The following is an 11,126-nucleotide window of genomic DNA, read 5'->3' as shown; positions in this document are numbered from 1 at the left end:
GATAAATTCAGCAAAAAAACTTTAGCCAATATTTTGCTAGGGAAATTGCTACCTAACTATCTTGTCAATTTGAATATTTTTTAATTGGTCCACTTTAATGTTCACATTTATTAGTTATTTAGAATATCTGCATGTATACACTACTGTTTCGAGTCAGAAATTTCTTTGTTTTCCATGAAAATATACATTAAATGAGTTTGAATAGTAAATATAACTAAATAAATAGGAAATAGTCATTGACAAAGTTAGAAATAACCATTTTTTAAATTAAAATTATAATTATGTTCTTCAAACTTTCGTCAATGAGACCTCCATTTGCAGCAATTAACGCCTTGTAGATCTTGGGCATTCTAGATGTCAGTTTGTTGAGGCAATCTGACGATTTCACCCCAGGCTTCCTGAAGCATCTCCTACAAGTTGGATTGGCTTGATGGGCACTTCTCACGTACCATTCGGTCAAGCTGCTCCCATAATAGCTCAATAGACCCGAGACCCGGTTACTGTGCTGACCACTCCATTATACATAGAATATCAGCTGACGACTTCTTCCCTAAATAGTTCTTGTGTAGTTTGTAGCTTTGTTCGGCTCCAATTAAGCTCCCTCCAAAGGGTATGACATGGTGTTGCAAAAAGGAGTGATAGCCTTCCCTTTTATCCAGTGCAAATCTCCCAGTTTACCATCACCAAAGCAGACCCAGACCATCACATTGCCTCCACCATGCTTGACCGCAGTCAAACACTCCTCCAGCATCTTTTCATTTGATCTGCGTCTAAGAAACGTTCTTCTTTGTGATCCGCACCCCTCAAAGTTAGATTTGTCTATCCTTACCACTTCTTCCCAGTCTTCCTCTCTCCAGTGTCTGTGTTCATTTGCCCGTCTCAGTCTTTTCTTTTTCTTGGCCATTCTGAGATACAACTTTTTCTTTGCAATTCTGCCTAGAAGGCCAGCATCCCGGAGTTGCCTCTTCGCTGTTGACATTGAGACTGGTCTTGTGCAGGTACTATTTAATGAAGCTGAAGACCCATGAGGTGTCTGTTTCTCAAACTACACACTCTAATATATTTACCCTCTCACTCATTTGTATACCAGGGTCTCCATCTCCTTTCTCTATTATGGTTAGAGCCAGTTTGTGATGCTCTGTAAAGGGAGTAGTACACAGCATTGTACGAGATCTTCAGTTTCCTGCCAATTTCTGGAATGGAATAGCCTTAAATACACTGAGCAATGCAAATGCAATAGACTGAGGAGTTTCAGAAGTTCTTTGTTTCTGATCATTTTCACCCACAATCGCTGATGCTCCAGATACTCAACTAGTCCAAAGAAGGCCAGTATTATTGCTTCATTAATCAGCACAACAGTTTTCATCTGTGCTAACATAATTGCAGAAAGTTTTTCTAATGATCAATTAACCTTTTAAAATGATAAAATAGCACTAGCAAATACAACATTCCACTGGAACACAGGACTAACTGTTGCTGATAATAGGCCTCTGTACACCTATGAAGATATTCCATTAAAATAGGTAGAAGATATTCCATTAAAGACATTTCCAGCTATAATTGTCATTTACAAAATTAACAATGTCTGCACAGTATTTCTGATCAATCTGATGTTATTTTGATGAACAAAAAAACTTGCTTTTATCAAAATTGGGAAATACTACTACTTTTGAATGGTAGTGTATATATGGTGGGCTGGCACCCCACCCAGTGTATTTCCCAGTTTTATGTACTGTGATGCTTTTTATGGACTCCAGGCCCCTCATGATAGATGGATGGATGCTTACATGTACACCATTCTCCAAAGTAACTGTCACACCCCGCTCCGTCCGATCCTAATGTGTGCCACGCCCACCTCGTTACCTCCTGTTTCTGCCTGATTGTTCCCACCTGTTGCTCGTTGCCCTTAGCTTGTCTTTTGTATTTAGTCCTCGTCTGAGTCAGTCTTCCCCAGACTTGTCATTGATGTTACCCTTCGTTCTCCCCCGTATTGTGGATTCTACCCGAATAAACCCCGTTTACCCGACTTCCTGGCTCCTTTTCCCTGCTTCCCGGATCGCCTGCCCCGCGAACGTGACAGTAACTAACACATCAGTGCTGTGAAAGGATAAAGCCATCTGAGGAAACTCCAGTACTTTATTAAGTAGCATACAGATTTTTAAACGTCTGATTTAATTTCAGCCTAATTATATAAAGTGTGACAAGTATCTCTCTGGGACCTGATTTCAACCAAAGTTTCTTCCTCATTAGATGCTGATGCTAAACATGACAACCAAAAAAAGGGTACTCATTTTACACAAGAGAGACATGGAGGAACATATCAGACTGCAGGAAAACCATAACGTGTAGAACCCAGCCCAGTTCCGGGATCTAAAACACAGTCCAGAATAGCCAGACCCCAGTCTGGTGGTGACCCCCAAAATCCATCTCAAAATACATTTCAGATTATTGTAATTGACCCCATTCCTTTGTTACGTAGCCTCTGCATAATGCTAAAATGCTAAAGGAGATATTCAGACGACACTGTGATAAATGACTACAACAGTTCAAGGCACCTTACAATCAACCATCCAGAAGTTCTGCAAGAATATGGTAGAAATGTTGTTGAATAGGGCTGATTTTTGCTGAAATAAGTCTAAGAGTTTTTGCAATAGACATGATGCAGAAGGGATTTTGCTTTTCGATGTGATCAGATTGATGTTGAAAATCATTCCCAGTTTCCATGTCAGCGCAAGCCGGGAGAAAACTGCAAAAAACCGTCTTTCTCACCAGGGTTCTGGCTTCAAAAGGAAAAAAAAACAATCACTGGATCATGTCAAAAAAATTTCAGAAATATGGATTCCATGATGCACTCTGATCAATGTCAGAGCAACAAACATCAAAGGGCATAAAAAAGGAGGGAGAAACATCAGTCGAATCCACGTGGACGCAACTGCTTACATCAGCTGAGTGCAAGAGCGTCTTCACCGCTGAGATCCGGCCTCAGAGAGAGGCCGCCATTGGCTGGCGGGTGAACTCGCATGCGTCAGATTGGCAAGGAAGAGTCCGATCACTGCACTACCTTTGAGGACAGGCACTGGCGGGCTGAACATAATTCAAGTGTGACGGGAAGTGGGCTCAATGGCAGAGACGTCCCCATGGCCTCTACGTCACCAGCAAGAGCGCTGGTGGTCTGTCAGAATGCAATCGAAGATTTTACATTTATTTAGCAGACTGTTTTATCCAAAGCGATGTACAAAATCAGGGTCCCTGGAGTAACTGGAGGAAAGGGCCATACTGAAGGGCCCAACAGTGAAACCACTCTGCTGACTGTGGGATTTGAACCAGCAGCATTCTGATCACAGTGTCCTAACTGGCGGACACCAACACCAAAGTGTTTGCAGCTATGGAGTAGGACCTCATTCAATGTAACCCCTCACTGTGCTTGACTTTGGACAGTGGTATTCTTAAAGTGATCACACTTTTTAAGGGCACAAATCATGTACTTAAGTAATGCTTAACTAATGATGATTTAATGCATAAATGAATGCAAGATCTATCATGAATTCCTGTTGCTCACCATGAACTCATGAAGTCTGTGGCTTTATGTGATTACTTCACACTTTCTAGGTCATCAGTCAAGCAGTGTTAATTCACTGTTACTTCATATATTAATTGATATGCCACCAAAGTAGCTGGATTCCAAGTAATATCACTCCACATGTGATTTAGAATTATGCATAGTCAGAGGACATGTTTGAGGGGCAAACGAAAAAACGTATCTTGCTTACCTTATATATTAATGCACAAATCTGATGTACACAAACTTATTGTATTCTCTGTCTATAGGGTACAAATACACCACTTATATGAAGGTGCAAAGTACCAGCATAGAACCAGTCTTACCAGGAAATTGCACCAACCCATTGCTGGACAAATTCTAGTGAAACTTTCATTGAAATGTGTTTTTTGCTTAACTATATACCTTGAGAATACTTATTGTAGCTTCATTAACCTGAGAAAAAAATGTATAAAAATGGAATAAATGCCTAACTTGGTGATGATATTTTGCGGTTGTTTTCAAAAAGCACGTATTTGAAACTCTCCTCTGTGGAGTCAACAAGGCGTCCCTTTGTCCTCACTTCAGGGTGCAATTACCAGTCTCAACCAACCAGGCCACAGCCCACTCTGGCTACAGTGAAATAACATACTCTGCCCTGAACCCAATTATTAGCACTAGGCTCAGATGGCACTATTGATGACCTCGTCACTGGCTGTGCTGTGTTCTCCAATGACACAACTAACAACACCCTAATGATTTCAAACTCGCCCAAATGCTCCCGTATGGTTTGCTGGTAAAGGAGAAACACAAACTGCTGCAGTCTCATCACTCCAACAATATGCTTTGTTTGTCATTGTCAGACAGAAATGCATTCCCTAGTTTACACAAGACAGTATAAGTTGATTCACTTTGGGTCTGATATTAATGAGAAAAATGTTGAGGTAGATTCAGGGGGAAAGCTTTTAGACTACATGTTGATGTATTGTAAAAATTCTCAAATATTGGGACTGTCTCATGTAAATCGTTCACTGTAAGATGGGATGTGGGTATGGGTGGGGTTAGGGGTGGGTATCCAGGGATAGGCCAAAGTCAGTTGATGTAGCCCTATGATCTGAATGGTTATATTTCTCATTAATCTCATTTTCACAATGGCCAGATCCGCCAATGGATCAGATCCAACCCTACAAACCAATGCCTGCACAAAAACATCTCTGTAAACAACTACTACGCCCACTGCCTTGGTCCCCATTGCACAGACATCCAGTAATGTCAAATATGGCCCTATGTCTGTCACTATAAAGCACTATAATGTACTGAAAAACATAGGGGATCATGAATGTTTTAGGGGAGGAGGAAGGTCCAGATATAAGGCCTTTCACTCACCCGTAATGACTGATAATTACATGCTGCTGGTTCGCTCTGTCCAGGGCCCTTGCTGAAGATTTTGGACCCTGTGAAAGCATATCATATTGGGCCCCCCAGTCCAGACCAATCCAGATATTTTCCAAGTTTCTTAGGGCCCCTGTCACTCAGGGGTGCTTGGAATCGTTCCCCCCCCACACACACACACAGCACCCCTACTCAGTATGTATGACAGATAAATCTAATTAGCAATGGCCTGGCTGTCAGAGGTGTTCTGAATTTGCTTGTTTGAGTCAGAGAGCGAACCATGCATTTGTGAGCATTGTTCATGCACAAGGTTGGCCAATAAATCTCCTCTTTTCTGCCTGCATTGTTCATCATTTTGACGCTTTGATAATGAGTCCTCAAGTTCCACATACAGGGAATTTCAGTGGATTTCAAGCTGAGCAGTAAGTGTGTATCTGTGTGTGTGTGCAGAATCTTTGGAGTCCATTAGATTGTGTCACCCGGGTGACCTTGCTGTTCCTCCATCCTTTGTCTGGACCTCAAAGGGACAAAGGTGAAGGCAGGGTAGAGGGGCCAGATCATGAGTGACATTCCTGGATCTGTGCAGGCTTGAGGGAGATTAATGTTCTATCATATTTTCTTATGTTTTGTGGTATGGTTCACAGCTACTATATGCTAACGACACTCGTATCATTAGAGAGACCAGTTAGTACCTGAAGTGAAATGTATTTTTCTTTTTGTTTACTGTACTCCAGTGGTGGAAAAAAATACTGAGTCTTGGTGTGATCCTTATTCTCATAACCCAAAACAGGATCTATTATTTACAGATGTATATACAATACGCTCCTGGACTACAGAGTTTTTTACACTGCAGAAACTCCATAGCTGCAAAAACACCACCTGTTTTGCAAGTATAAACAGGCAAAAACCTAATTGCAATCAGATTAATTACTCTCGTATTAAACTTCACCATGTGTTACGTTTTAGCCCAATCGTTTGTGGCTGACAGTTTTTGTGGTCGCAGAAACTTAATCTGCAATCTAATGCTTTTTAAATTGTCTACATGCATCTTTATGTTTTGAAATCATTTTAGCATCTTAAACACTTCACATTCTTGACACACTATTTTCCCATTTCCCAAAAGTGTATGTGCTTATTGTTTTTTATATATACTGTATAATTCCAGGATCTGTGTAATGTTTTGTGGGTTTCCTCCAAAAAATATGTGCTATTAGTGTGGGATTGCGTGTGCGTGCCTTTGTGTTTCTGCATTCTGTCTCCCCCTGATTACAATTGAAACTAATCTGATAAAATATCCAGTGGATGGATAGATGAATGCATCTATCTATCTATCTATCTATCTATCTATCTATCTATCTATCTACACACATTTCATTGTCTTTAAAATTGTCAAATTATTTTTCTGGTGATTAGAAGCTTTATTTAATTTAACTGCTTGGGTCATTAGTTTAGCACACATCTTTAGTAATAACTGTAATCATCCAGCTTTGAGTGCCAATGTGTAATGCTGACAATTTTGTCATTATTATTCATTAAAATAATTATATAATTATTCATTAAAACAATTATAGTGAAAGTAATGCTAAAAGTCAAACTTGATATAAACATTTCTTCCATTTCTTACTGTGTGACTGAGGCAAATCACAACAATATGCCAAACAGACAACAGACAAGAGAGGAAGACCGGAAAATAAACCAGAGCACTGATCCATTAAAGCTCTGTGCTTCCAAAGAAACGAACTGAGCTTCTTAAACCACATGTTTCACACTAGCAGAAAGTGGTTCTGATGCTGAGCTGTCCGCTGACACTACAATCATTCTGACGCATTGATGGGTTTGCTGCTAAAAATTCTGAACAGCCTGAGCAAAAGAAAATGTTAGATGCTGAAACTCCAATGTGCAGAATGAAACTGGTATGCTGGATTATTGGCTGTACTAATCACCATGATTTGTTTCCTAAAAAAGCAAATCTGCATTTATCTTATAATATATTATTGAGGATCACTGGGAAGGAATTACAGTAGACGTAATAGGGCACCATTGCAATTTTATTTACGATGAGCCTTTTCTTACTGGTCATTGCATGATTTGGTTGGGGAGGGACAGTAATCAGAACTATGTGAAGATCGCAGGGAGGCTTAGAGGCTTGGTCTCCACAGCAGAGCTTAGAGGCACCAGTCACGGTTTTACAGTGATCCGTGCCCTTTCCAGGAAGTCCAATGTTAAGTAAAGGACCAGTTACTAGTTGTTTAACAATGTGGAAGCATCATGCATGAGGTCAGCACCACCATGTCAGACGCAGAGGAGCAAACAAAGCACATTAATTGCTGGGTGTGTGCCGTGCAAGCAGCTGACCCTGAGAGCAGAAGCTCACGGCGCATGTTCTGTCTAAAGGAGGTTTCCATTAAAGCTCCCATTAAAATTCCCATGAAAGCAATCTGCAGGCCTCAGGGACGCCGTGGAATATTACAGCCCAGCTCCTGGGATCACTGACTGACCTTAAAGTGACAGGCGCAGCCAACGGGATGATGGCAACTCAGCCCCTCTAGGTTTTTCATGCCGCTTAGTTTAATGGCCCCAAAGTTAATTTCATATCAATACCATGTACAAGAATAAATTCCCAATAAAGCATTTCCATATTAAAAATGACATAAAGAGGAAACGTTTGATAATCAAACTTCAACAACAAAACAGACTATGGAAATGGAGAAGTACGGTGGAAAAGTCATAAAAAGAAAAGCCCGATGGTTTTTGTTTAATAGACAGAACTTCAGTAATGGCAGTTTGTGTGTGTGTGTATATATAGTACCAGTAAACCAGGAAAGTGTTTTCAATGGGCGTTTTTATGAGTTTTCCAGCATGGTTTGGAAATTTTGCCCCTTGCCTCAAAAACAGTTCATGGCTTCATTGGACCAAAATATACAGAAAATAAAAACAGGCTCTGTTTGCTTTAGAAAAGAGACATCACCTGTCCAATCAGGGATCAATCCTCTAAAAAGTCAGATAGGAGGAGAGATCTGTTTCTAGGCAACAGCGACAGTTCCTCTCAGAGGATTATCCTTCCTTGGTTTTTGGTAACAAAACATTTTTTAACAGCATATTTAAATCTTCATCTCTTTTAACCTCGGCTCTTGGGTCTATGTAGCATTTCCTGATATGAGTAAAGGTGTTTTTTTCCTCAATTGGAAAAACATCATGGACTCCAGGCAGCCGTATTGTCAGTGTTCTCTGGAGAAAATTCCATCCTGTTTCACAGAGAAGCTTGAATGAAAGGAAACAATGTAATCGTTGGCCTTGGCAGCAAAACAAATTGCAATTAGTCCTCTATTTAATAGCATGACCCACTTATGATGTGTTCAAAGTAAGCCAAAGCTTTCTTACACAGCTGGATCGTGCTTCTGCTTATTGTTGTGATTCCCAGCAAAAAAAATATTTAGTGAAACACTGCTGTCATGTTATATATTCAAATATATCCATATAATCAATGGAGTTTGCATGTTTTCCCCCAGGTCTATTAGTGACATTTGTACATTGTACATTCAAATTAAACAGGCATTACATTAATTTGAGCAGTCACTGTGCCCTTTCTTTGAGGAAGAGACATGCTCTCTCTGTACTGTGCAGAGACATTTTTGATGCATAAGAATCTGAATGTTTGATGTGCAGCCTAATTCATTAAAAAAATATTCTGCCTAACATTGATTACTTCATGTTGAGATTCGCGTTGCATTTTAACACTCCCTCCTTGAAGCAACGCTTCTTCTTTTCTCTCTTTCTGCAAATTTGTCCCTTTCTTTCATGCAAAATTATGAATATTAACTCACACAATTAATAAAGCATTCGGTGTTAGTTCTTTTTGCTCTTGGTGAGTAAGAAGGGAAGATCTGAGGATGGATTTGTATTTTTTGTGTAAATGTGCGTGTGATATTGATGAGTCATGGCAAATCATTATTAGTTATATTCATATCAAGCCTTTGTTAATTTCTCTTTCACCCTCATGCCCATCACAATAGCGTGGTGATTATCATTTAAGTCTTCATGAATCAACCCCATGAACTGATAATGGTTCATAAGCTGATAATTAACTTTCAAAAGAGAGAGAGAGATTGTGTGTTGGATCCTGCATCTAACTGGCAAATCAGAATATAACCAAATCAGTTTTCTTTGTAATTGTCTAAGTAAGCTGATTAGCAATGAAGATACATATTCCCATCTAAAAAGGCAGAGGGAGTTAAGCGTGAAATTGGGAAATAAACAATGGGGGGCACAGTGTGTCGCACTGCAGCCTCACCCCCCCAACCCCCCCCCCCCCCCCCCCCGGCTTGGTGCATATGGAGTTGTCTGCATTTTTTCCTGGTCTTGCTGCGGGAATCCTAGTCCAAAAACATGCAGGTGAGTCAATGTGTTTCTAAACTGCCTGTAGTGTGAGAGTGAGTGACCTACACTGGGCAGACAGCTGCTGCAGGGTGTCCCTGTGCCCAGCGTTTCCTGGGATGAGGTCCAGGTCTATCATTATCATTGCCCTGTAGGAGAACATAAGTTACACAGGACTGCTGGATATCTAGATAATGACTTGATTATGGGGGTGGCATGTGGCTCACACCTGTCCCTGCTATTTGTTTGTGGGATTTCTATGCTCATCCTCTGACTTCTGGGTTTCATTCCGCAGTCCAAATCACCAGTAGCTTGTGTGTGCACTCAGTGGACTGGCTTCCTGTCTAGGGTATATACTGCCTTCTGGTCTTTGTTCTAATGACCTGCTGATGATGTCTGCAGGTGGCACGGTGGCACAGTGGTTAGCCTGCTGCCTCACAGCAAGACAGTCCTGGTTTAGGTCCCGGGTCCTTTCTGTGTGGAGCTCACACGCTTTCCCCGTGTTTGTCTGGGTTTCCACCGGGGGCTCCGGTTTCCTTCCATGGGACAAAAGCATGCAGGATAGGTTGATTGGTGATTAGTGACTCTAAATTGGCCCTGTGGCTGTGTGTGCACCCTGTGGTGTGTTGGTTGGTGCCCCTTGTTCCTGGGATAGGCTCCAGTCCTCCCTGTGACCCCAGTTAGGATTAAATGGTTACAGTGATGGATGGATGGATGGATGGATGGGATGATACCTACACTCTAGCCCCATCTACTTTCTGTAGTTACAGTAAAATACATTGAAGTTTCTGGCATTTCATTGTTAATTTTTAATTTGGTTGGTGGAAGGTGACAGCTACAGCGTCTACTCAGAGTGCTCATTACTTTAACAGGTGTATCTGACTCTAGAGGTCTGACTAATTGCCACACATCCTGTTTCACAGTCTGTTTAGTGTTTTTTCCCATATTTTTTAAAATGTGTTAAAATCTTCTCAGCTTTATTTTCAGCTCACCGTTGTTGAAGGACACATTTGGCCAGCAGTCCTTGTGAGCACAGCATGGGCAAAATAGTTGATAGTAATTATATTTCTTGCCTGTCCTCTCAACATTGGTAATTTGCAATGTATTATGAAGTCTATGGATAGATACTGACATTTTTATTTGCCATTTGTGCAAGTACAGATACATAAAACTGCTTGTGTACATCTTGACCTCTTCTTTGAGAAACACACACATAGAGGTGAGAGTGAAGATTGGGGTCCGAGTGCAGAAATCAGCCATTAGCCCAACACCCCTGGAGTAGTTGTTGGGGTTAAGGGTCTTGCTCAGGGATGATACGATTACGCTTCCAACCTCAGCAGCTTTCGAGATGCACAGAATTCCAGCTTTTTCCCTCTGGACAAAGTCCCAGAGTGCAGAACAAAGCAGCATCACAATAGCTTTGTCCCAGCAGCCAGTACTCAGATAAACAAGTAAATAAGATACATGTAATGCTTATTTGTTTGTTTATTGAAAAAACCTTTAAAGTGATTTAGTAAGGTCTGGAAGCTTCAGCTCTGATTATGTTGGGGTTACGTTCAGCTCCTGTTATGTATGTCAGTCCTGTGTGTTGTTTGTAAAAAAGTGTGACTGCTGTACTGCAAACCAAATTTACCTATGAAATCTGCGCAGACTCCTAACCTGCAGAGCCACAAAGACGTTCAGGAAAGCTCTCACACTCAGGGTCGGTAGGTTTGAAACTGACCATGACTAATTCTGGGTGCATTTTGCCTGTTCTTCTTAATAAATATACAGACATTTCTACAAGACCCAAAGCCTTGGATTACAGACGCTAAGTGTTATT

Source organism: Paramormyrops kingsleyae, chromosome 19 (assembly GCF_048594095.1).
Source record: "Paramormyrops kingsleyae isolate MSU_618 chromosome 19, PKINGS_0.4, whole genome shotgun sequence".
NCBI classification, from domain to species: domain Eukaryota; kingdom Metazoa; phylum Chordata; class Actinopteri; order Osteoglossiformes; family Mormyridae; genus Paramormyrops; species Paramormyrops kingsleyae.
The sequence above is the reverse complement of the archived record's forward strand: the minus strand, read 5'-3'. Positions refer to the sequence as shown.